Raw genomic sequence first — 27,055 nt, 5'->3', positions numbered from 1 at the left:
ACAAAGGACTGGTATATAGAATATGTAATAACTCAAAACCCGAAAGTTAAAACCAAAAAAGTCCAACATTAAAATATTGGGTAAAATAATTGAACAGAAGATGACAATTGTCTGTATGAAACGATGCTTACTGTTAATTTTTAGACAAATGTAACCTAAAACTACAATGAGATTCTATAATATGAATATCATAATGGCAGAAAAAAAACAAACAAGCAGTAAATAATAATCACACAAACAAGCAAAACATTTTTGCCTATAAGAACTATAGGCTGGTGAGGATGTAGAGAGCAGCCAGAACTCACACAGGTTTCTGGTAGGAATGCAAACTGAAACAGATATTTTGGAAAACAATTTGTATGCTTCTTATAAAGGTAAAAATATGCATAAAATAAAAATCAACAATTATACTCCTAGCTATTTTTCAGAAATAAATGAAAATCTATATTTACATAATATTATTTAGTGATTTTATTTGCAATCATGGCCAATGTCCAGAAATTTTTAGCGAACATTTTCTATTTGTGGTACATCAATACGATGGAGCACTAGCCACCAATGAGAAGGACAGTCCACTCATAGACAGAGGAGCATGCTGCCACTTGCACTGTATGAATGGGCTACAACAAATGAAAGAAGCCAAGTCAAAGGGGAAAGGAAAGAGATTAGTGATGCCTAGGGCTTTGGAGAAGGAGACTGAATAGAAAGGAGATTGGAGAAACTTAGGTGACAGGAACACTTTATCGGGTGATTACAGTGTGTCTACCATGGCAGTGTGTTATTATCAGAACCCACAAAATTCTACAAAAGTGAGTTTTTGCATGTGTAAATTATGTCTCAGTAAAACTCACTTAAAATTATTTACATAATCAAATAGAAAAAATAAAGTAGCTTATGACTGCAATTGCTCTAATTGTATATCTCCTATAGGATATAGTCTAAGGACAAAAAGAAATTAAAATTTATAAAATATTTCCATTGGAAAAGAAGCTACTTTGAGGGGAGGGAGTGTGCATGGATTTGCTCAAAACACCTTATATGCATATATGAAATTCTCAATAAATTATTTTTTTAAAAGAATTTTGACTGAGGATAGTGGTTGTTTTTGGTAAAATCCATTTTGTGTATTTGTATTGTCAGCTTTTAAAAGTTTTTAGCAATTCTAATAGAAAACACTTGATTAACTCACTGTGATTTTAATTTTCCTAGTGATTAATCATGTGAACATCTTTTCTAATGTGCTTGTCATTTCTGTCTTCTGAGTGAAATGCATATGTGTCTCTCTCCCCAAATTTTATAAAATAATATTTAAAAGTAAAGATTTATCACCAGGCGTGGTGGCGCATGTCTTTAATCCCAGCACTTGGGAGGCAGAGGCAGGCGGATCTCTGAATTCAAGGCCAGCCTGGTCTACATAGTGAGTACCAGGACAACTGGGACTATAGGGAGACCCTGTCTCAAAAAGACCCCCCCAAAAAAGGTAAAGATTTATTATTTGGGGGGGGGTATGTGCAGACATGTGTGCACGGTACTTGTGGAGGCCAGAAGAGGGCACTGAATTTCCTGGTGCTGCAGTTACAAGTGGTTGTTAGCCTCCCAGCATGGGTGCTGGGAACCAAATGGGCCCTCTGGAACAGCAGTGAGTGATCTTAACCACTAAGCCATCTCTCCAGCTGCTAGGATTATTGATACAAATAATTTATCAATAAACATTGCAACTATTTCCTCCTTAAAAAACAAAAAAGCTGCTTTGATGGATGGTGACAGGGATACTTGTTATCCATATTTTGAACATAGCAAGAAATTACATTTGTCTAGGAATATAAGAACCTTGGATTTTCTCTAAGATCTACGACCTCTCCAGCTATGTGTATTTGGCTAGGTTTACAGTACCAGACATGAGTTTCCTCCCATTGAGTGAGCTTTAAGTCCAATTAGGTAGCTGTTATTATCCCCAAGATAAAAGTACCACTACTGCACCAATGTCATTTGCTGTGCTGGTCATTGACGTGGTTTTTAGGCCTTGAAGCTGGGGTTGGACCATCGATTGATCTTCTCCTTACCAGCTTGTGTAGTGTTCTCCAAAGCTATGAGAGCTAGCCTTTAGAGGAGGGGGCTTCCAGGTCAGTTACAGCTCCATTGCTCCAAATCCTGTGACCAAAGTATGTCCTGTCTTCAGCAATAGGTCTTAATATCAAGTTCTGGGAGGCAATCAAGGACTGTGGCAATAGCCTGTGTAATTTGGGGAGTCTCTTGGACTACCCTGACCAACAACTCAAAGGAAGGTTTCTCCTGTTTGGCACTGTTTCTAGTTATGTAGCCTTCAGCTAGACTCAAGAACTCATGTAGGGATACTGTATGTGCAAATTTTCAGTAGGTTTTGGAGTAATACTTTTCTCTGGCCTTTTATACTAACTAGGTACTATTTATGTCTCCTCTTTCTCTCCCTGTCTTACTTATCCTCCACCCCCTGCCCTTCCCATTTAAAGTGCCCATTTTCCCCATTTCTCCCTTAATAATTTTTCTATGTTATGGTTCCCTCTTTTGTAACCTGAAGTTTCTCCATCCGACCACTATAATGCAAGCCACAGTCCCGCCTCCTTCCCATGCTCTGTGGAAGGAGTTAATCAGGTGGAAGCCCATCACCTCTCCCACCCAATCAGTTGACCTTAGCTGTGAAAAGGGATGGATCCACCACCATATTGAACACAGGGAACAAGGAGCACGGACTACAGGGTAAGACAGCACACATGGACCCTGCGGGGCAAGACAGCATGCAAAAAGCTGATGGAGACTATGGGCAGGATGTGCTGATAGCAGGTGTTTCAAATATAAGCCTATGAGAATTCATGCTTTTGTAAGTCACCCTTTCCCAGATGTCATAAACTATGCAAAACCCAAATAGAAGGTATTCTGTCCATTTGTCAGCCCTGGGACCTCAGAGGGCTCCAGCTCTTGGGTCTCCCAAGAAGGGGGGGGGGGAATTTAGTGAAACAACTGGTGTAGGGTGGCAGGATAGACAAACTGCAGGAATTTGGGAAAAACAATGGGGTTGTGGGCCTTGGAAAGTGTTACAGTTCCAGCTGCATCTGGTGAGCCAATTAAAAGGGAGCCGGTTCAGATTCCCAAATTCAGAAGGGTTGAGATGGGCACTGTGAAGCATCCTGTGAGGTAACACAACCCATCCAGGAGAAGCTGGAGGGAACCCAGGGGAGAATGTGGTCAACCCCCATATACTCAATGGGGTTAGCAGCAGTCACATAGGTTATACAATGGATTGTGAAATGTGTAACTAAAATGACTCTGGCTATACAGATGTGGACAGACTCAAAAAGGGAAACCCCTGAGTCCCACCATCTTGTGAATGTGAGAAAATAGCTCAGTTGTTTGAGAAATGGGGGCTGCCGCCATGCATGTCTGAAAGCTCGTTAAGGATTATAAAGAGCCTAGAAAAAATTTTACAAGCCTTGGATGCAAGAGGGAAATCCAGAGAGGTGGCCTGGCTACTTTTGTGCATAATTAAGCATTTGTCCATTGCAAAGGCAATAGCCTCAGGGGAGGCTAAGAAGGCTAAGGAGTTACTGGCAAATTCAGTCTCGGGCCTCAGAGCTTGAGAAAGAGGAAAAAACAGGAGATTTTAACTTGCTTAAGTTCAGGGGACCAGAAGACAAAGGACCCAGGGAAAAAGACCAATAGTAATGAGAAAAGGACCTAAAAATGAAAGTAGCTAAAGCTACCCCTCAAATTCAACCTTTAATGCAAAAGAGAAAAGAGTTTACAGTACTGTAGCTGGGAGAAAATACTCCACACTGGAGCTGTTGGGATTAATAAAAACTTTAAAACAAGCAATTAAAGAGCCCCTCACCATGTGGCTTGCGAGAGTATGGAGCATAGGACCAAATAATATCAGTTTAAGTCCTTTAGAAGCATCGCAACTGAGTTATATAACCACCCATCCATCCTTGAGACAAAGGATCAACCTAGGCCAATAACCTAGAAGGGAGCAGTCACTAATGGAATGGACTGTGCAAGGCATTAAAGATACATGGTCATCACCAATGGAGGCTCCCATGATTAGCAGGGGCTGGAGGACCATAGAAGAGGGACTGAGAGAACTACGTATAAGTAAGGCAATATATAATGCCCAGTTCATTGGGCCAGATAGGGCTGTGTTCACCAAAGATGTGAAGGAAAGCTTAATTCAACTGGGATCTCGAAAATGGTATGGAGCTTTAATAGTTTTGCTAAGTCCTTTAATGGGACAGGATCTTTGTAAAGTGAGGGAGGCTTTGACAGATCTAAGTGGCTCAAACCAGCTTGTAAAATGTGTCTACAGAATAGCAGAACAACCTACAAGAGATATAAAAAAGACCAGACAGAAAAAATGGTCCGTTACTCAAAGACAAATGTGGCCAGATTTAAGCCAAATTTCTAAAGAAAAAATTGATAGAAAACCAAATTTGGTACTAAGGAGTTCTGGAAGGCTTTAAAATGTGAAGAACAGTTCACAAAAGGCATTCAGAGGATAAAACCTGTCCTAAGGGTGGTTAAGGACCCCCAAAGATTATATAAGGTACATTTCTCTCCTGAGAAGGGCTATGCTAGGGATGGAGGCAGTTTTCCCACCAGGGCCTCCACCAGCAGCCAGGTATGGTCAATGGAGAGGGGACAGATATGGCTACAGCTAGGAGGAAGCCCAGGGCCTGCCTGACTCAGGGAATTTTTATACATTTCTCCCTTAGTAATGCCTGTCTCCTACTGTTCTTCTCTCAGGTTCCTTCTTTCCCTTTACCTCCCTGGTTCCTGCAGTTACATCTGGTTATGCACCCACTTATAAGGATTTGGTGCTAGGATCCACAAATGAGGGAGAACAATTCTTTTGTTTTTCTGAGTCTGTGTTACTTCACTTAGTATAACAGTTTCTAGATCCATCCATTTACCTGCAAATTTCATGTTTTCATATTTCTTTACTGCTGAGTAGAACTCTATTGTGTAAATGTATCATATTTTCATTAACCACTCATCAGCCGAGGGGCACTTAGCTTGCTTCCATCTCTTAGGTGTTATGAAAAGAACAGCAACAAATTATTACATAGTTACACCACTGGTCACAAACAGATTCTCTCTGAATTGCCCAAGCCTGAGTGGCACATCTAGGGTGCAACCTCTACACATAAGACACACAGAACATAGAACAGGGAATGAAGAGAACACTAATGCATCTTTCAATTCTCCTCCCTCATGCAACAGAGGGCCAGGAACACAAAAGGCTACAAATGGCTAAAATGCAGAAAATAAGAGTAGGCAGTGTGTGGGTCCTTGGACAGGTCTCCTATATTGAGGTCCACTTACCCAGTGCTCAGGGACCATTGCAGAAGAGGGGGCAGAAAGACTGTAAGAGCCAGGGAGGAGGTGCATGATCATACAGAAAGAATCCTACAGGTACCTGGGACTCTTGTCCCAGGCAATGGTGTCAGCGTACACAAGACCCATGCAAACAGGCAAACAAAAATCTAACCCAGAACTGTGGAAAAGAACAGCAAGCCCCAATCTTAGTCAAAGAATTATTGGCAGCTGATTACTGCTGGGTGAGGAAGAGCTGATCTTCTTGAAGAGAGAGACTGTAGATAGGCTGGCTACACCCTGGTGGATGAACTTGCACTGAGGGACATCTCGGGACACTAACTTCACATAATAGGCCTTAATACAGATGACAGAATATATGAACCCCAGTGGGGGAGGGGGCTATGGGAGGGTGCCAAAGGGGAAGGAGGAAGGGGGTATAAAGATGATTTTATGTATGAAATACACAAAATTTAATTTAAAATTATTTAAAAATTATAAAATAGTTCCATAATTAAATATCAATTTTATAGCAGTTGTACATATGACATATGAAGCTTAATAGTTCAACAATGAGAGAAAATCCTATTAATAAAAAATAAAATAAAAAATCTTGTAATATTAGCTTTAATTGAATTAAATACAATAAAAAGTAAGTTGGCAATGATAATAGAAAAGAAAAAGAAGAAAGAATAAGAGCACTCCTCTTAGTTGAAGTGCAGCTGACAGATGAAAAAGTTAGTAGAATTGTAATACTCAAGTAACAATTGTATCAAGCAAGGATCCTTAATGGAATCAATGTGTTATGTTGTTAACAGAGCAAATCCAGCAAACAAGGAATCCCCCATCACCTACTGATCTCAATGTGAAGAATCCACCTCACAGTGGAGAGATCACCGTGGTCTTCACCATCACTAAGCTTAGTGCCACAAATGGTAGGACAATCCAACATTCTGTGCATAAAACACCAAGAAATACACAGACTCTCAATGTCGTATTCTTACCAAAGCATGTTTACTCAAATTTAACAATGAAAAGCAATCAAGTAATTCCACAATGCAGAACATTCCATAAGAAAACTATCCTGAAGTTTTCAGAGAATTCATTATCAGGAGAACAACAACAAAAGCAGGATGTGGGGGTCTTGGTTTAAAAGAACTCAAAAGCTACTGCAACCAAATCCAGTGCCTTGACTTTGAAATGCACCACATCAACATCAACCTTGATGGAATCCTACATCAAAGAAACAAAGGATGACCAGCATCTGAAATGATATCATGAACATGGATCTGGGAGTTTAGGACAACAGGGCCATGGTTCTGTACCTATGTTAAGGAGACGCAAGGTAAGATACACAGAGGTGAAGTCTCAGAGCGTCTGCAATTTATTTGCAATTTGTTCATCAAAATCACATAAATAAGTGAAAGAATATGATAAGATGTGAACAACTGATAAATCTAAATACAGGGCATATGGATTTGGTGGGTGTTGGTCTTTATTTTTGTTTTATTTTATTTTATTTTTTGGTCTTTCTGAGACAGGGTCTCCCTGTAGCCCCAGCTGTCCTGGAACTCACTATGTAGACCAGGCTAGCCTTGAACTCACAAAGATCCGCCTGCCTCTGCTTCCCAAGTGCTGGGATTAAAGCTGTGTGCCACCACGCCCGGCTGGTCTTAAATTTTTATAAACTTGGAAGTTTTCAAAATAAAATATTTGGAGGAAAACAACAGCAGAAGAAAAACAACAACAACAACAAAACCCCACAAAAGACAGCCCAAAACAACTGCCTGACCTGGTTAGAGTGAAGCAAGACCTGAGCAAAAACACATTGATGCCACCCACAATGAGCAATGCATTCTCCACACAGGCTGGAGAAAGAGATTCACAGCTTGAGTTGTTGACCCTGTGAGAGTTCGATTCCTGGGAATACCCAAGGCACTGAGCTTCACTGTCGGAGGCCAGAGAGAAGACTACATTTTTCTCAGCTGAGTCTGGAAGACTCCTGCAACACTGAAACATTTTAAGCAGTTTGAAAAAAAGCAGTGAGCCAGAAAGTTATTAATTTTAATTCCAGCTAAACCACTGGCAAAAATGGGTGGCTCCTCTCAAATTCCTTGAGAATGGATGGAAGAATTCAGACTTTCTTGGAAACCTGAAGAAGAGTTTCAAGGGAATTTCTTTGGGAAATCACATTCATGCCATTAATTAATTTAATAAATAACCATTTATCATCACTCATGTTTACCTAGTCATTAACATCATGTTTAATCAAATTGAAGTATAAGGGACACAAAGTCTTGGTATAAATTACTTCGCCTTTCAATTATTTGACAGGCATTTGGGAGCACATGGATTTCTTTGATTCAATAGATGTTTTATGGCAAGTTAGAAGTTCTTCAAATAATATTGTGGCGAGAGAGGGCATGGCTAGACAGAGGTCTGAAAACACCAAGTTTTCCAATTAAAGCTCTCCAAGTCATGGATACACTGAGTGGCTGTCTCAATCAAAGGGCTTTCTAATGGCAAGAGTATGCGTTTAATACTCAATTTTGATGAAATTCAAGCCAGGCTTTTTGTTGCTTAGTCTTTTCAATCAGGTGCCAAAAATCTGGCCAAATGTATGGAAGCAGATTTCTCTTCTATGAATGACCACAGGAGCTTTGATGTTTATGCTGAGCAAAAGGAATCTAGGTTGATTGCTCTTGCTTCCATTCTTCTGAAAGACCATCCCTTTCTTGGTAAAGAAAATTCTTCCTGATTTATCCAGCTTGGAAGGACACCATGAACTTGGTTTTCCAAACCTGCTTATTAAAAATCCCTTCCCTCTCTCATTCATTTTTGTCTTTTCTTTTTCTTTCTTTCTTTCTTTCTTTTCTTTCTTTCTTTCTTTCTTTCTTTTCTTTCTTTCTTTCTTTCTTTCTTTCTTTCTTTCTTTCTTTTGGGTTAGTTTTAAGAATCACAGAGAATCATCTCACACAATTAGTAATTAATTTGGTTTTTTTTTTCCTAAGAAGACATTTCTTTTAAGGTAACTGCAACTTAACATTGGCATTGTCTATTATTAATATTTTTAAAAATAAATAAAACTAAAACTCTAACCCTTTGATGGTAGACTTCATAAGCTGAAGAATGTATTTGCCCTCTGATGCCTAACCCATCTAGTGTTTCTTCTGACCACTCTTCCACAATGTGCTGCCCGTTATCCTTATGGCTTAGCTGTAGAATTTAAAATATAGCTAAGATTCCAATGAAACTCCCTGTACATACCATGACGTGCAGCATTTTTTGTGAGTTACTATGTGTAGCAGCCCATTTGTTAGCAGTGCAAACACCTTGTCTTCATTCGCAGCTGCTTTTCATCAGTCCTTGAGCAGCCTTGGGTAATTCTTGAATCCCAGGTGACATTGTCCTAAAAGAGTGAAAAATAATTAATCACCTTGATGTCATTCCAGATAAGGCAAGCATAGGTTTGTAAAATGCTTGTTAGGCATGTGGATTGGAATTTAAGACATCCTATATATAAAATTCTTACACGGCAATTGGGAAGTCAGTCAACAGACCAGGCACTAGGGAAACATGTTTGTTTTTTGATTCTTCTTTGAGGTAAATTTCATAATTCCCTTATTAAGGGTTATATAGGGTAGTTAGTTACCCATACCCACTGCTTTCAGTTGTAAATGGAAGACTAGACGCATTGTTTATTTTATACATAGGTACAGCCAACCAAACATGCTAAACCACTTACAGCAGTTTATTGACACTGGCAAGAAACAACAACTTTGAGAAGCAAATGACGCAAATTGCATATTATGGAGTTCTCAAGGTCTCCCCCCCTCTCCACTACCACCAATTTTTCTTTAGAAAATTTCATTCTACATTGAAAACATGTCAAAAAATTGGAAAGCAGTGAGCAATCAGGTATGGGTTTTTTTTTTTTTTTTTCCCCTCTGAAGCTTTTGTGCCAGTCTCAAACTATTCAAAGTCAATTGTTTTGCCTATTTAAAATGAAAAGGTCTAGCCAACAGTGGTGTGTGTGTGTGGGGGGGGGGGGGGGGGGGTGTGTGTGTGGGGTGTATGGTGTATATGTATATGCATGTGTGTACTGTGTGGTGAGTGTGTGTTGTGTGTGCTGTGTGTATGTGTGTGTCCATGATGTGTGTATGGTGGATGTTTGTGTATGTATAGAATGTGTGTTTGGTATGTGTATAGTATGTATGATGTGTGTGTGTGTGCGCACATATGTGTGTGTGTTTATAAAATACCCAAAGCTGAACTACTGAGCCCAAAGCAATCCAGAGCTTTGTACAGTGCAGTTTTATTGTGACCAGATTTCAAAGCAAACAACTGAATCATGCTATTACCATTTACATATTTGCTTTAAATGCTGACCAAACATTAAGATAAATTATATCCTACATGAAAAAATGAAATTATCCTCTACCTGCAAGCATGCTACATAGAGTTTCTTTTCAAAAGAAGGCAACATAAGAATTTCAGAGTGCATTTAGTACAATGGTACATGGGACATAGCTATTATTTCATTGTCTACCGGTACTCCATTATCAAGTCTCATGTTGAACGTTTTGCCATAGAGGCAGTGTGACATAGTGAAAGAGAATATGACCAAACTCAACTTTCACCCTGTCATTCACTGGCTCTATGACCTTAATCAAGTTCATTGACTTCTGGCTGCCTCGGGGTTTCCTACGTCCTCTCTTAGGTAGACCACATATAGATTTCAATAAGAAAAATACTTGAAAAATCATTAGCACAGCTCAGCCCCTAGCACATAATGAACTGGTGTCTATTTCTAGCTTCTTCCTAATTCTAGATCTTTTCTTTCCACAGTAGCAGTCAGCTTGGTTCACAGCACCAATACGGCATCCTATTTCAGCAGGAGACATTTCCTTAAGAAATCATGGTATTTGCAATGGACCTGTCTAGGCAACAGGTGTTATATGTACCTGCTTAGCTCTTTGTATTTCCACAGATAAGAAATGCCGTGTTTGCATGCTAAGCACACTACATCTGGTAACCCCTTCCACAAGGATCATCTGGAGCGGGAACCCTAGTTCATTTCAGTCTACACAAAAGGAACTTAACTGAGGCTAAGGAGAGCCCCAAGATTTTTATAAGCAGTTAGCAGTGGAGATCGCACTCAAATCTGTAATTTCTGACATTAAAACGCATTCACCAATGTAGTGTCTGCCAGCCCCTAATAACGTATTTATACCACATGGTAGAAGGAACAATGTGGAGTGTGGAGCAAGAAGCCATGTACCCCGGGCTCACAGGCAGAGAGAAGAGGGGGTAAGCTCAGTGGCATTTGGACTTTGTGTGTCAGCACCTGAAAAACAGCAGGGACACGTCTTGAGTGGAGATCTTGAATCTGATGACTCGGGAGTCCACAGCAACCACATCTCTATATACAGCACATGAGTCTTGTACTAGTCTGTTAGTAATTTTATCTTCTTATCCTCAAAAACAAAAACGAAACACAAATGCACATGGCTGATATATTACCTTCCAAATTAGACCTGGATTATAACAAGAGTGGGTTTAAACATGTACTAGTTGGACTGCAACAACCTGATGCACCATGGGATTTCAGACTAAATATCAACAACAGATCTGGTGATGATGGTGGGCTGTGAGGTGGCCCTAGTGTTTTGTCTTATTAACTCATTTTCCCTCCTCACAGGAATTCTGCATGAGAGTTGCAGGATGAAGTCTGCTTTGTTGATGAGGAAGCCAAGGCAGGCAGGTCATCAACAACCTTCCCCACCTTCCACAGACAACACTGGGTAGAGAGAGAGCAGCAGCCATGTGGAGATTGACAGTCTGGTCAAACCACTTGGCACTCATTCACAAGGAGTACAGCAGGTTCATAGTCCTTTTGAATTAATGACATCATCACCATCATCATTGAAAGGGAGAGAGAGAGAGAGAGAGAGAGAGAGAGAGAGAGCACGCACGATGCTTCATTACTGCCTCAGAATTCAACAATTTAGTATTTAAAAAAATAAGCGGTTACAAGGGGATGGGGCTAGGTCATAATAGGGCATCACTGTTTCAGTAGCATTTTCACTAGGGATGAATACCTTCCGGATAGTGTGGTTGTTGCACAACAATATGGATGTACTAGGTGCTAACTTCTTGGTACACCTAAAAATGGTTAAAGTGGAAAATGTTATGTATCTTATCACAATATCAAGAGCAGCATCCAGAGGAAAGAAGTGTCAGTTTCCAACACTGTGCCACTGTGAAGCCGCTATCATAGGGCTTGATCTCACGGAGAGCCACCTGCCTCTGCCTCCTGATTGCTGGGGTTAAGGGTACCAGCCTGAGCTTTATGTGGCTTTTTGGAGGAATGATACATAGCCAATATCATCTCTAGATCATGAAGTCAGCCTTCAGTTGTGAACGGATTTTCAGACTTAATAATTTTTGCTCACTCATCTATAATATGGAAAAAAGAGAACAAAATCCTTAGAAATAGCTAAAACCTATCATTGAGGCACTCAGGCCTTCTCTCCACAACATCCTACCCATCAGTGAATGGAAACCTTACCTTTATAGGTCAAGAGTTTCTACCAACCAAAATAAATACAACTATTACATGTTTTTAGAATGTCTGTTAGAAATATAAGCTCACATACCTGCTGCTTTTTAATAAAGTCCACTTTAAAATGGAAAATAAAATTTCATACCACGTTATTACTTGTAGTTGTCATTGGCAAAGTTTCTATCCGCCTTCTGAATTTTCAAGCACCACCCAGTTATTTTTCTTTCAAAATATATTTTCCCTCAAGATTTTATGAAGATCTCTAAGTGGAATTGTGTGCAGGACTGTGAAGGACAACATTAATTCTTTTATTTCCAGTTTGCTCTTTTTTAATGCTAAATTTGTAATCTTCCAGAGATAAGAAGTTGTGCATACTGTGATATCAGCATTGTGATACAGGATTTGCACTCTCTGTATTTCTATGACCCTGGGACTTGGACCAGATTCTTCATCCCTGTCTTAAAACTCTTTGGAATCAAAATGCCAAATATTTTGTACACATTTACTTTTTTATTCTGTAAATCTGTTGATGGTGATCATAATAGAGAGATGCAAGAAAAACAGTGTGTATAACATTCTGTGAAAGGTATAATGTCATTTCCAACCTGTTGTCCATGGGCTGCATCTGGCCAAGAATAGCTAGGGATGCAGCCCATGGGCCATAAGGATGACTGTGAGCTTAGTAAGTTCAGAGGGAAGAGGAATACCCTATTTGATCAAATAGATGAAGAGAAGAGAATGATGGGTCAAGAGAGTCACAAAATGGATGGGTCTAGTGCTCAGCATGAAGCCTGGTGTGAGTCAGGTTAAAGGAAGAACTTGAATCCTATGCTAAGGAGTTGGGCCTTTAGTAAGTACTATAGTTTGAATAGGCCCTGTGTTATATATAAGCTTGGTCCCCCAGCATAGGGCACTATTGGGATGGACCTTTAAGAAGTGGAGCCTAGTAGACGGAAATGGAGTAACTGGGCACACGCTTTTGAAGAGTATATTGGGACACCTGCCCTTCCTCTCTTCACTCCCCAGCTTCCATGAGAGGAGGAGCTCTGTTATACATCTGCTCCCCCTACATGCTGTTCTGCTCACCATAGCCCCAAATCAATCAATGAAGTCTGACCACAGACTGAGAACTCTCTCTCTCTCCGACTCTCTTGAGACTGTGAGATAACATAAACCTTTCCATTTTTTTTTAAGGTAGGGTCTCACTTTGTAGCCCCAGCTGGCCTGGAATTCAGTATGGAGGCCATCCCGGGCTGGCCACAGTCTCACAGCAATCTGCCCGCTTCTGCCTTCTGAGTGCTAGGATTAAAGGCATGTGCCACCACACCAGGCAAACTTTCCTCTTTTTAAGTTGTTTATCTTGGGTGTTTTGTCGTACTTAACGGAATGCTAACATAGTAGGGCAGTATATCTGAAAATGTGGCCCTTAAATGTTAGACTCCCTATGCTACTTGTTAGAGGTAAGGACCTCCTGGGCCCCCTCTAGAATTAGTGAGTTAGAATATGAGGTCAGGAGCATTTGAACCGGCTTTCTAGGTGATTCTTTTTATAGTCATAGTTGAGATACATTGAGGAGTCAAAGGAGGCTTCTCAAACATAGTTTGAATGAAGAGCTTTGTTTCAGAGAAGTGACTTCCTGTACCCTTACTAGAAACAAAACCAAGAAGTTTCTTTTTCATGAGAAAAATATGTATTCAGAAATGTGAATTTCCTTTTAAGAAAGTAAATTAGCATAAGACGCATGTTGGCTTAGATATGTTAAGCTAAGGGGGAAAAATCTTGAAGCAAGTATGTTGCTGCCCGCAAACTATATTTCCTCACTCTTCCCGAACATCCTGACACATCCAGGGAGGAAAAATATAAAAATGCTTTGAGAAATAATGATCTGTTTGTCTTCACAATTATGCAACATAGACCTCTAACCTAAATTAACTTTAAGATCTCTAAAACACTGCTTAGGTGATAAGTCACAAAACAATAGCTGCTGTGAAGAGTGGTTTAATTCCTATGAGTCAATGGAAATACATTAAAACCTTCTTCCTTGGTATATATTACACTAGAATATTATAAATTGCTTAGTACAAGTACCTGTGCATAAGATTTTTACAGTTTTCCAATTCTCTTCTTCATGAACCTGAGAGTTGAGTAAAGCGATTATTTTGATGAAAACCAAACACATTACAACATTGTATTCTATGAGGCATGCATTTCAAAGATGGTCTTGCAACATGGGATAATTCTTATAATACAAAAAGTAGGGGAATATATATATACTTACATGTATATAACCATTATTAGCTTATTAGAAACAGATCCTTGTCTAGATTAAAAATTAGAACATAAAATAGTGGTTAATTTTGTTGTCATTTTCAGTGATCTTTCCTTTTTGTCTCATTCCTGATTTTCTATAATTTTCAAAACTTCTAAGATGAAGCTAGAGAGGTGGCTCGGCAGTTAAGAGCACTGGCTGCTCTTGCAGATGACCTGGCTTTGCTTCCCAGCACCCACATGGTGGCTAAAAACCATCAGTAACTCCAGTTCTAGGGGATATGATGCCCTGTTCTGATCTCTGTGGGCACTGCAGACATGTGCATTTACATATATACAGGAAATATTCTCATACACATAAAATTAAGAAAAATACGTGAAATATTTTTTTAAAAACTACTAAGGTGAAGTTGCCTTGGGTCCTAATGTTTGTTCGAGCTGAGGGTGTGGTGTGCAAGGAGCAAGTCTGAGTCAGCACTCTGGAGAAAGCAGCGTAAGCTGGGCAGTAGAAAATAACGTTCCCAGTGTTACACTCAGGTTGTGCCCTGCTCTTAGTTACTCCACATTGTGTAAAACACTGTTTTTTTCTGGCTGTACCTTGCTCTAGGAGGTTCCATTTTACAGGGAACCTTTTACTCTATTTTAAGAATGGAGTGTAAGTCTGCATCTTATTGTGCATGTAAAGAGCACCATCTGACAGGCACTCCCCATGAGGCATAGAGTGATAGATAACTTATTCCTAAAAAAGGATTATACTGTAAGTTCATCACAGTAAATTGGGTCCACATGAAGACATGGATGCATTCCAAACGTATCAGGTAGACCAAGCTGAGACCTTATCAAATACACCAGACCAAGGAACACCCTCTACAGGACCCTACAAACAAGCCAACACCAGTTACTGCAATGATGATGGCCCCCACTGACCTGTCACCTGACTTCCTGATGTGTGTGTGTCAATGGGCCAACAAGCAGAGAACTTCCGATTGTCCCAATGTCTTCAGCTCCCTTTGGTCCCCACTGCTGATGCAGCCCTCGTCCATTCACTCATTCATCCCTTTTGACTTGGTTCTGTATTTTACTGCTATGACCTCCATGCTCCCACACCTCATCTGAGCAGCTCAACTTGACCACGACATGGCTCTACTCAAGTCTAAGCCTGCAGCTTGACTCCATAGCTCTCAAAACATTTGTTTGACTCCCACAGAAGTTCTCTTCACATTGCTCTTAGCTTTCTGCCTGTCTCCAGTCCTCTTTGAACTCCTTGAACTCTGCTATGACCTCTTTAACCCTTTAGTCATTCTGTAGCACATGCATGCGTGTGCACGCGTGCATGCACGTGCACACACGCACACACACGCACACACACGCACACACACATATTTACTGTGTAATGTATGATCTGAGAGAAAACATTAGTAGTTAAGTTTAGAAAAAAGTTATCAGTTTTTCCAATGGCTAACTATCAAGAAGAATAGGGACTACTTCAAATTGTGACCAATGATACCAACATGATTTGTGAAATTACTGTTAATCAACAAATTCTGATATTGTGGGAAGAAACAAATGTGTCAATCTCTCTCTGACATGTGCTTACAACACCAGGCCACAGCAGGACCATGCTTCATTCTCTTATTCCTTCTCACCCAATGAGATCAGCCTCTTCCACTAACCAGGGAGTGCTGTGAGGCCAGGAGTTGCACATAACTGGTACCTGGGAGCTCAGTACTTACCCTGGAGAAGATATGTCAATTTGTGACTTAGTGTCTAACTCTTCAGAAACTCCCACGGATACAAGGCCTAGCAGTTGGGATTCCTGGGGCTCTGGATTCTGCTGTGGAGGACTGCTACCTTCATTTTGGGATCTGCGCTTAAACCCAAGCAGGATGAAGAGAAATGTCCCACTCCACAGCAGAAAGCCATAGGCAGGCCTAGCCAACCAGGTGTTACCATCTGAGGAGAAGGCTCCCTGCCCTAAATATACTACTTCCTGGTGTTTTACTATCATAACTTCATTCCTTAGGGTCTAAATTCCTGTAACAGTCCCCTATTAAAATGCAAATGCCAAGGGCCTTGTCAGCAAACACCTTGCTTATTAGCTAACACCTGAATTGACAACCCTCTGAGAGCCAGTGCCTGTTGAGAAATAAGTTCCCAGGGAGGTGGAGAAAAGGTGGCAGGGCAAGTGGTGGACAGATGAGGGGCCTCATCGTGACCAGGATCCAAAAGAGTTCCAATTCTAGAGCGGATGTGGTATCAGGGACTGGGATCCTTTGTTGTCAAGCATTGTGATCAGGTTGTGGAGAGCTGTAGGTGGGGTCTGTATCTCTCAGCCTAGTGATTAAGATGAAGGTCTCATTAGGGCTGGTGGTAGGTGAGTGTACTCACTGTCCTCGGCTCCCAGGCTTCCGGGCACTTTGACTTTTTAGTCAAGTTCTGACACTGGGATCTCACTCTCTACTCCCCTCTGCTCGCTGTTCCTTGTGATCTCTCTGTAGAGTCTTGTAGGGGTAGGTAGAGTTTGTTTCAGAGCAAGATGGAGCATCTTCAGGTGGTGAAAGTGGACAATGGCCAAAGAGACAGCTATGCTGACTTATATTTTAGGAAAGCTTAATATTGTTTCTAATGTATTTGGAGCAGACATCGCCCTAAGGGCATTTTCCTGTCAGGTGATTGGCAGGCCCATTTAGAATGATACTGGGGAGAGGACAATGGTGGCCTTTAATCTTTCTGAAAAGCTCCTGGATAGACAGCAACCGTATCAAGGCTCAGATAGCCATTCATCAATGCCCGCCCCCCAGGCTGTTCAGCATGCTGTATCTCTACTCAGGACCAGAGATAACCCATTCTTTTGACTAGTAATCAGAGTCCTGCTGTTTTGGGGTCTCAGTTTCATAAGCTGTTGACTATGAGGGATGGTCCCATCCTTTATGTGCTGGATGGCTTTAGTTATCAAGTTGACACACCTGGGTAGAGGGAGCCTCAATTGGGGCATTGCCTCCTTTGGATAGGCCTGTGGCCATATCTGTGGGGCGTTTTCTTGATTGTTGATTGATGTAGGAGGGCCTAGTTCACAGTGGGTGGTGCCACCCCTGGGCAGGTATTCCTGGGTTATATAAGAAAGCAGGCTGAGCAGGGGCCAGGGGACCAAGCCAGTAAGCAGTGTTCCTCCACCACCTGACCTTCAGCTCCTGCCTCCAGGCTCCTGCCCTGAGTTCCTACCTTGAGAGTCCCTCAGTGATGAATTGTGACCCAGGATATGTAAGCCAAATAAACTCTTTCCTCCCCAAGTTGGTATTGGTCAGAGTGTTTTTCAAAGCAATTGAAGGCAACCTAGAACAGCTTATGATCTCTAGGCCTGCTAATATCTATTAGCTACCTAACAGTCTCACTGTACATGTGACTAGGATTCAAAAATCTGTTGATAAAGGGTTTTTTCCATTGTACCGTGTTTTTAAAAGTAATATATAGGTTGTGAGTTTTTGAGCCATAAGCTCAGTAGTAGTGCTCCAACCATCTACCTCATAAATTAATGTTAGAACCTATGGGACTGGGAAGATAGCACAATCAGTAAAGTGCTTACACCATGAGAGCAAGGACCTAGATTCAGTCCCCAAAACCCATGTGGAAAGTTGGGCATGGTGTTTTATGCTTGTAATCTCAGGGCTGGAGAGGTTGGAATTAGGTGGATTCCTTGGGCTTGCTGGTCAACCTGTTTGGTAAGGTCCAAAGACCCTGTATCAAAATTTTGCAAGGTGGACAGCAATCCTAAGCAATGACAATGGAGGTTAACATCTGGCCTCCACACAGACACACAGAGCTATGTACACAATTTCCCAACAAACAAGCCAGACATATTTACCTCCTTTCATTTCTCTTCAAAAATCAAAAGCTTTGGGCTGAGTCTGGTGGAACAAGCCTGTAATCCCATCTATTCAGGAGGTGGTCAGTCGAAGGTGTACCTAGGTTACAGAGTGACCTCAAGGCTACCCTGGATAACTTAATAAAATCTTGTCTCCAATTTTTTTTAAGGATCTAGGGATATAGTTTGGGATAAAGCATTTGCCTAGCATGTGGGAGGGCCTAGGTTTCAATCCCTGAGTACCACAATAAAAGAAAAATGTCCTTTTGGGATAAAGGTGTAATTCAGTGGTCAAGCAGGAGGCCCTGGGTTAGATTCCTAGCACCACAAAAATAAAAATAAACTAATCAGAACCTTCATTTCTTGAGCATTTTAAAAACTACTCTCTGAAATCCTTGCTGTTGGCCTATGTCTTTCTAGAATGCCACAAGTAAAGATGCTGAATTTCCCACATTTGTGTGCAATCTCCATCACCATGGGAGAGTTAAACAGCACTCTGAATTGAGTCAGATTGCCTGAACGGATTTCAAATATTTGAGGTTCAAAAAAACCCAAAATGTGTTTTGCCAAAACATTTGCTTTCTTCTTCATTTTTCTTAAACCTGTGTTTATTTCAAGGAGCATTAAACCCATGTGTTGTTAAAGCATTTACATTCAGTTCACTAAAATCCTACTCTAGGTTGGTTCTGTGGCATCTCAGAGGCCCAGTGAGTGCTTTTGCTTTGAACCAGAAGGTGTGTTGTAGTCAATCCAGACACTGCCTTGCCTAGAGTGACTCACACTCAACTCCTTCCCAGAGGTCCCAGGCCGACTGTGGCATATCCACCACCTGCTAGCCCATTAGAAGCCAAGAGATCCATGATACTTTAGTGCTCCGATCAGAATTTTTAAATTAGGAAATTTAGCCTAGAGCAACCTCCTTTATACACATTCCATTTTGTCTGAACATTTTTCTACACCTGAAACTGGCATTTTGAAGCTAAGTTTGTTGCAAGGCTTTGACTCTTCACTTGGACTCACAAGGTAGCTAAAAGCAGGAGGAAAGCCTAGCATTTCTTCCTTTATTTTCTTCATTTTGTGCCTGTCTCTTTTGCTTTGGCTAAAGACACTGCGAGACCTAAGGCATTGTCCTTTGTCTTTCCTCTTGAGACACTAGATTCGTGGAAGAACTCACCCATGTTCTTCTCATAGGGCGAACTATGCTCCAGATGAGGGCAATTTGTGAAATCAAGGTTGTACCCTTCAGCAGAAGTGATCATTTGCAGGAGCTACATTGATCCCCTCAACAATAAGGACTTTCTTTCAGAACCAGATCTGAGACCAGGATCAGCTAGACCACACCTTGTCCAGGATTACTTAGTCATATCTTAGCCCTCTGCCCCAATTCTTCATCTATTTAAGCTAAGGTTCATGTCAGTATGCCAAAGACAATCTTGAGGTGCCTGGGCCCTTCACTTGCTCCTCTTCTCAATGGGATAACATTGATGTATCCCGTCTCTCTGCCTTTCACCACTTGTAGTCTTTCAAATTGAAATATGGAAACAGATGGCTTTTTAGGGCTGCAGGAGCCTAGTCTTCCACCCTAAAAACTCTGTTAGCATACACTGTAAATTGCAACCTGACTTCGTAGGTACACAGGCTGTTACCTCCTCTGCTAACAAGTAGCTGAAATGATCAGCCAGGGGCTCTAGCCAATTGCCTGTCTCTACCTCACATTTATTTCTATGTAGCACATCCTTTTCTCTGGCTATAAATGTCTTGCCCATGTGGTTGGCAGAGCCCTTTGAACTCAGTTTGATTCATGTAGTGTCCAGTTAACAAATCATTTCTTCCTCAATTAAGTTGTTAAGTTTCAGTCTAAAGTTTTTCAATTGAGCAGAATTGAAGTATTTATGAACTCCATCCCCGCCTTTGTGAATGATGATAATGCTGAGAACTTAAGGACAATGTTGCCAGTAGTCCACGTGACTTCACTAAATATGAATATCAAAACAGAAGCAGTCATAAACTACAAGTGTTTCATTACCTCTAATTTGGGAGTGGAGAAGGGATAGCAATCAAATCTCTAAACAAGTTAGTATAGACCTGGTGAATGAAATGTCTTAGTAAGTAGCAAAGTGAACTGTTGATCCACAATCTATCAGATTTGTTCTAAATCTGTTACCCCACTGGATGTGACTGTGTTTCTAAAAGGTTGGGGTGCAGGAGCAATTGGAAAAAGCATGTTGAGCATTAGTGGGCTAGTTCAGGGTACACTTTCTTAAACAAATTACCTCTATGAGTATTTCCAGTGGTTCTCCATTTACTGGATTTTATCACATCTATCGTGCTCTGGGTTAAACTTCTTATCCGTGTTATCTCTTTTAATTCTCACTGCACTCTGGTAATAATCATATTTATCCTCACTTTGGAGATGAGCAAAAGGAGGTGCAAAAATGTGGCTTACCTTAGGTTGGACAGAAGAGCACTCTCTGGGAACTGCTATGGTGCTTTTCTACAGGAGGGTCCAGGCCTAAAGCCATTCCCACCATCACAGCAAAGCCTGAACAGCAACTCTTGGGAGGAGACCCATCAGGTGAAAAGGCCATGTTCTGATAGGGCTAGAGAAGCAGAGTTGGGAAATGAGAGGGCGTTCAACTCAATCTTAGCGTTAGGAGAGACTCGGCAGTCTTTTGCTCATCTTCTGTCAATACTGTCAGGCAGAACAATGTGTTCCAGTTCCTCATTGTCCCTCTCCAAGTGTGAGTCACAGATGGAACCCAATACCCAGACGCGGTCTAGCCAACACTGAAGGTTGGGCTGCCAGTCCTCCTTCCAACACTTGAATCCAAGCCTTAATTTTTCACTGTTCCGCAAACTCACTCATGATGTGGTTAACTCATTATGCTGTGGCCTCACATTGAGCTATCAACTGACAAACATACTTTTATCATTCATTTTCTTGCTTTCTTATTTCCTAAATGTAACCACCTCCACTGGGTCCATGGTGGCCTGCCCACATCGTCTTGCTCCTGAGTTACCTATGTTGAGTTCTGCTGGTCTCAGTTCCATGGGATCTGGTTGCCATTGCTCTTAATGTACTTTCTCAAGTGTAGGAAATCAAGGCATGGGCAGGAAATAGGAGGATCTGTTTCCTCGATCTGTTTGCTCATATACCTGTTAAGATCCCTAAACTTTCCTATTCTTTTAACTCAGTCAGTACTTTAAAAGAATCGTTTTTCACCATCCTTGTATCTGTAGACAACGTCAATCCATTCTGATGCTGTGCCATCTGGCATTATCATCATAGGCCAAGTCATGAGTTTCACATCCTCAACTTGGGGACCTTTGTCTACTTTTCCTACATGTATATGAGTCCTGACCTTAAGAAGTGCTCTGGGAAAGTACGCTGCTTTCTAGAGCCCTTCTCTTTCTTCACTCTTCAATTTTTAGGATCAGAATTTGGCCAATGTGGAAGCTTCTTGGACATTACTCTTTTAGGGTTGGGGCCATGGAATTATACAAGCATTTTTCAGAATGTTTTGAAACTTACTTTCCCAAATCCCAGGTATATCTGATACTCAGCGTTTATTTCTTTTTTAATGTATTTTTTTGAAATTTTGTATACTTCATACAAACACCTTAATAATCTTTATACCCCATCCTGCATCCATGCCCCCTACAGTCCCTCGCTGGAGTTCATGCATTCTGTCATATAATGTTAGTGTACCCAGACATCCTTCAATGCAAGTTCATCCACTGGGGTCTAGTCAGCCTATCTAGAGTCTCTCCCTTAAAGAAGATCAACTCTCCCTCACCCAGCAGGAATCAGCTGCCAATAGTTCTTCAGCTATTATTGGGGCCTGCTGCTCATTTCCCCATTTCTATGATGGGTTTTCGTCTGATTGAGTTTGTATGGGTCTTGTGTATGGTGACACCATTGCCGTAAGTTCATATGAATAAGGTCCCAGGAGCCTGTAAGACCCTGTTTGCTTATGATCATGCACCTCCTCTCTTGGCTCTCATTTCTTGACAGAATAATTCAATGATCTCTGGTCACACTTTCCTATATTTCCCATTATTTCCAGATCTGATTCTACACTATCATTTAGAATCAAGACCAAGTAGTAATTCTGTTTTTTGTTTGTTTTCTATAGTAAGGAAACTGACAAATTTAACAAAGGCTCTATATTGAGCAAATACATTAGGCAGATGTCTAAACAAGTGAAGCTTTCTGTTCCTGCCATGTGATACTTTACTGACAGTGTGGTGGTTTGCAGGAAAAAGGGTTACTGTTTTCTCAGGACCAATAAGGTTGACCATATTTGCTTTCTCATTGATGCTTTTATTATTTGGCTTATTTTGTTTTCACCTAGAGCTCTTCCATGTAAAAAACCTCAAAGAATCATGAATATTTCTCCTGAAAATTACTCCAGGTTAGGAGTGAAAGACTTTTCTGTAGGAAACAACTCTTGCCTCTTCTGTGTGTTGGGAGTGATTTTTTTAATGAGTATATTTTTATTATATTCAGTAACAATTTCCAGAGCAAAGATACACATCTTTCAAAAGTGGCTGTAAATTTTTAGGTTCACAGTTGAATTAATACAAAATTGAACTCAGTATAGACCCTGTAAAATATAAAATTGAATGAGTCTTTAACCTTTAAAAAAGATATCCATTTCATTTTAAAATACACTGTTTCCTACAGAAAGACTCATTTTGAATGCTACTAACACTTAGATGTTTGCACATGCGTCTCTAATCTCTATGTATCTGATTATTACTAGTCACAGTCGGTTACACTCAGATTTTTGGCACCTGAGTATGGATATAAAGTCATCAGGTAGATTTCAGTGGTAATGCTTATCACCTCTACTAATTAATATGAAGTAAATTTTTATATGTCATTAGTTTTATTTGTTGGTCTGTGTGTGTGTGTGTGTGTGTGTGTGTGTGTGTGTGTGTGTATCATACAGAACAATCCCAAACAATTTTATCTATATACCCACTTCCCAAATGGCACCCTCCCATAGCCTCCCCCCAGCCCCCAGAGCCCATATACTCTGTCATCCCTGTTACTGTCCACTGTGTTGTTGGCAGGAGTGAAATTTTTAAGATGTTATTTAAATATTTATTTATTCTTTGAAAATTTCATCCATGTATACAATGTACCTTGATTATATGCATCCTCACCACCCCCTACAACTCCACCCAGAATCTTTATCACATCTCCCTCCCAGCCTCAGGTCCTCTTTTCATAATTATTTTATTATTTTATGTGTATGAGTGTATTACCTGCATGTATGTAGGTGCACCCGTGTTGTGCAAAGCTGGCAGAGGCCAGAAGAGGGTGTTGGATTACCCTGTAACTGGAGTTACAGATGGTTGTTAGCTGCCGTCTGTGCTGGGAATCGAACCTGGGTCCTTTGCAAGAGCAGGCCATGCTATTAACTGGTGGGCCATCTCTCCAGCTCCTCATAATTATTTTCTGTTTACTTATATTTTAATTCACTAAGTCCAATTAGTGTTGCCTCACACACATAAGCATGGGGGCAACCACTGGGCAGGGAAACTTACCAATAGTCATATTCCTAAAGAAAAGTGACTCTTCCCCTCCCAGAAGCTATCAGTTGCCAACAGCCAGAGGTGGGGCCTAGGTATCCCTTCCCATTTCTGTGCTGGAATTTTTAACTGGCTTGATCTGGTGCAGATCTTGTTAATCACAGCTGCTGTGAAATGAGTGCAACAGTCATGACAACATTTTACACAGTCCTCCCAATCCTCTGGCTCGTATATTCTTTCTGCTCCCTCTTCTGAGATGTTCCCTGGGTCTTCCATCTACGGCTGAGTACTCACAGTGCCTTTTTCTCCACTTTGAACAGTAATACATCTGTGCACGAACCACCACCCACTGCAATAAGAAGGTCCCCTGATCAAGGCTGGAAGCAGCACAAGTATATGGCTATAAATAAAAGTAAATATTTAGAAGGCAGTTTGAGAACATGACCATTTAGAGAAACAACATCAACAGGTTCTCCTCTCGGACCTGACTTCCTTATCCCTAGGTTTTGAGCATGTTTATAGTACCATGAATTTTAGGTGGATGTTGGGTGGATTTAATAAGTCAGTGGTTTAAAAGGGGCCTTGTAAATTGAAGAGCAGCCCAAACGTTTGCAATTATGTTTACTCAGCATCTTCAATGAAACATATCTATGCAATGAGATACCACTCAGCATTACAATAATCCAGATCCCAGCTTTACTCTACATCTGCCATAAAACTAGATTTTCCTCCCCATTGTCAAAGTCCTATTATTGTTTAGCCCTAACTAATGCATTAGGTAATAAATAAAGGGAAAGCAGCTTACATATCAGACAGTCTCCATTCTGGAACACTATGCATCCAGAAAATACAAAGACTGGGTGCTTAGTGAACTTAACCCTTTCTTCTTTATCCTGTAGTATTCTGGCTTTTGCCTAAGCACAATTAGGTTCTACTTTGGGAAGGGAAGTAATCATAGTGGCTTCCACAAGACTGATAGGAGAAGCTGGTGCACTAATTTTCCCATCAACCAAAGCAGAACAAACAGGAAGAAAAATAATTATACTGTATGCAACATAGATTTCCAAATAAAACTATAACATTAAATGTGCCTATTATTAAGATGAAATTGTCTAACCATTTACCACTCAGCGGTTTTTGTATATTCACAACTGTGAGCTACCATCGCTATCACATACGTTTCAGATATGTTCATCACCCCAAAGGAAGCCCCATGCCCATCAGCACACTAGTCACACCCAGTTTCCCTTGGCTTCCTATCTTCACAGCTCCAGTCAACCATTAGTCACCTTCCCCTAAATATAGACTTCATATTCTAGATAGTTACTATTAATAAAATCAGGTAAGTTTCATGCCTACCACAACATGGCGCTTTTTTTGTTTTCATTTCAGAATAATATGCCATTGAAAGACTATGCCCCTTTTTATTTACCTATTAATAAGTTTAGAGTGGTCTCCAATTTGGGGTCACCAATTATAACAAATGTTGCTGTTAATTATCCATGTTTTAGGGAGGTAGATTCTCTCTCTCTCTCTCTCTCTCTCTCTCTCTCTCTCTCTCGCTCTTGCTCTCACTCTCTTTGGTATATGCTTAGAAGTAAAATTAGTGGATCATCTGGTAATTCTATTTAACATAAAGAATTGCCAAGCTATTTCCAAAATGAATGTAGTATGTTATATTTACACCACTAAATTTATGATGGTTTTAATATCTTTACATCTTGGTAATAATTGCTACTGTCTGTCTTTTCTACTTCATCTGTTCCAGTGGATGTGAAGTGGTATATCACAATGGTTTCATTTGTATTTATCTAGTCACTAATGAAATTCAACATTTCATGTGTTTATTGTCTATATATTTTATTTACTACCTTTTATGGAATATGGAAATGGATATTTTCAACATTGGTTGCAGAAAATTATTTTATTTGTATTATTTTTGTGACATAGTCAAAAGCAAAGAGGAAGGAAGCTAATTTGGTTCCAGTGATTGTAGCTCTCCTTTGGATATTTTGAGAACTCCCCTCCATGAAATCAAACCTCTTTGTATTGTTTCATTGAATATAATCATAGTGCTTCAAAGTCTTAAGTTCACACCAGGATGACACACATGACATAAATTAAGCCGTTCATAGTCATTGCTATTCAACAAGCCCAAGAAGAATCTGCGATCCTTCTAGACTTACAGAACTCAGTTGTCTGAGAGGTTTCTTTCCGTGCCATAACAACTGAAGGCAGAAGAATGACATTCTTTTGCATTTCATTGAAAGAACAAAGTGCATGCTGAACTTCCAACACAGAGAAAGCAAACAAGTTCCCTAGTCTTTAAATATAGCAGTCGAGACTGAGAGAACACTCTCTGTCCTAGGACCGTAAATCTTGTTGCCCAATTCTTCTGTTCTGCAGTCACACAGGGAGTCATTCATCTTCAGCTGCACCCTATCCTTTAGTCATGTGGGGAGGTAATCTCTGCATCAGCTCAACAGAGATCCACATCAAACCATCTATTCTAATTAATTCTTTATTCCAGATCACTGGACCATTTCTTCAGGGTTTCTCATTCAAAAAGTCTGGGGTGTGTCTTGAGATCTGTTTTCTAAAGAAATGACAATGAATTGCAAATCTGAGAACTTCACTTAGGAAAACACTAAGGCATCCTGGCCCATCTTGATTAGTGTTGGGGATTCTCCAGAATTGAAAAGCATAGTGTGCTCTACAAGTTGGGATAGATATTTCGTGATTGGAGCTGCCTCCTTTTTCTTGCATTGCCATGTTATTCTGTTACATGCTAGCAAACTGCCTGTTTTCCCTATGACATCTCCCAGCTCACATCCTCCAACCCTCCCCTGCCAAAGCATACCAGGAGTCCACAAAGCTCCATCGGACCTAGTGTGACTGGATAGGTCTTGTACATGCTCTGACAAGGGCCATCTCCCAGAGAGTCAGTCCCATCCTGATAGGCTGCTACATTCCTCTGGCAGGCCATCCCACTAATCTCTTCGTTCCATGCATGGCCATTTGTGACTGACCTCTAGAAAGGAAGAGATCAGCCAGGGTTCTGCCCCACACACCTCTAAACTTCTGACAACTCTGCCCCCACCATCTTCTTCCACTTGAACTATTTACAAGAGGTTACTTTGGTTTGAATGTACTCCCCAAAGCTCATCTGTTGGAAACTTACTCTGCAATGTACCCATGCTGTGAAGGAGCTCCTAATTAGAGGTGATTAGGTCCTGAAGGCAGGACAGAATGGATGAGCAAAATAAGTTGTTAATTATCTCATGAATGGACTTGTTAAAAACCAATTCACCAATTGGGAGCTGGAGATGAGTCAGTGGATAAAAGTGCTTGCTGCACAAGTATGAAGATCTGAGTTCAAATTCGGAGAGCCCACATAAAAGCTGTACCTTTTCATGAGCATCTGCAATCCCAGTGCTCCTACAGAGAGACAAGAAAATCCCTGGAAGCTCTTAAGC

The sequence above is a fragment of the Nannospalax galili genome, unplaced genomic scaffold (assembly GCF_000622305.1).
Source record: "Nannospalax galili isolate Female #2095 unplaced genomic scaffold, S.galili_v1.0 scaffold305, whole genome shotgun sequence".
NCBI classification, from domain to species: Eukaryota; Metazoa; Chordata; class Mammalia; order Rodentia; family Spalacidae; genus Nannospalax; species Nannospalax galili.
The sequence above is the reverse complement of the archived record's forward strand: the minus strand, read 5'-3'. Positions refer to the sequence as shown.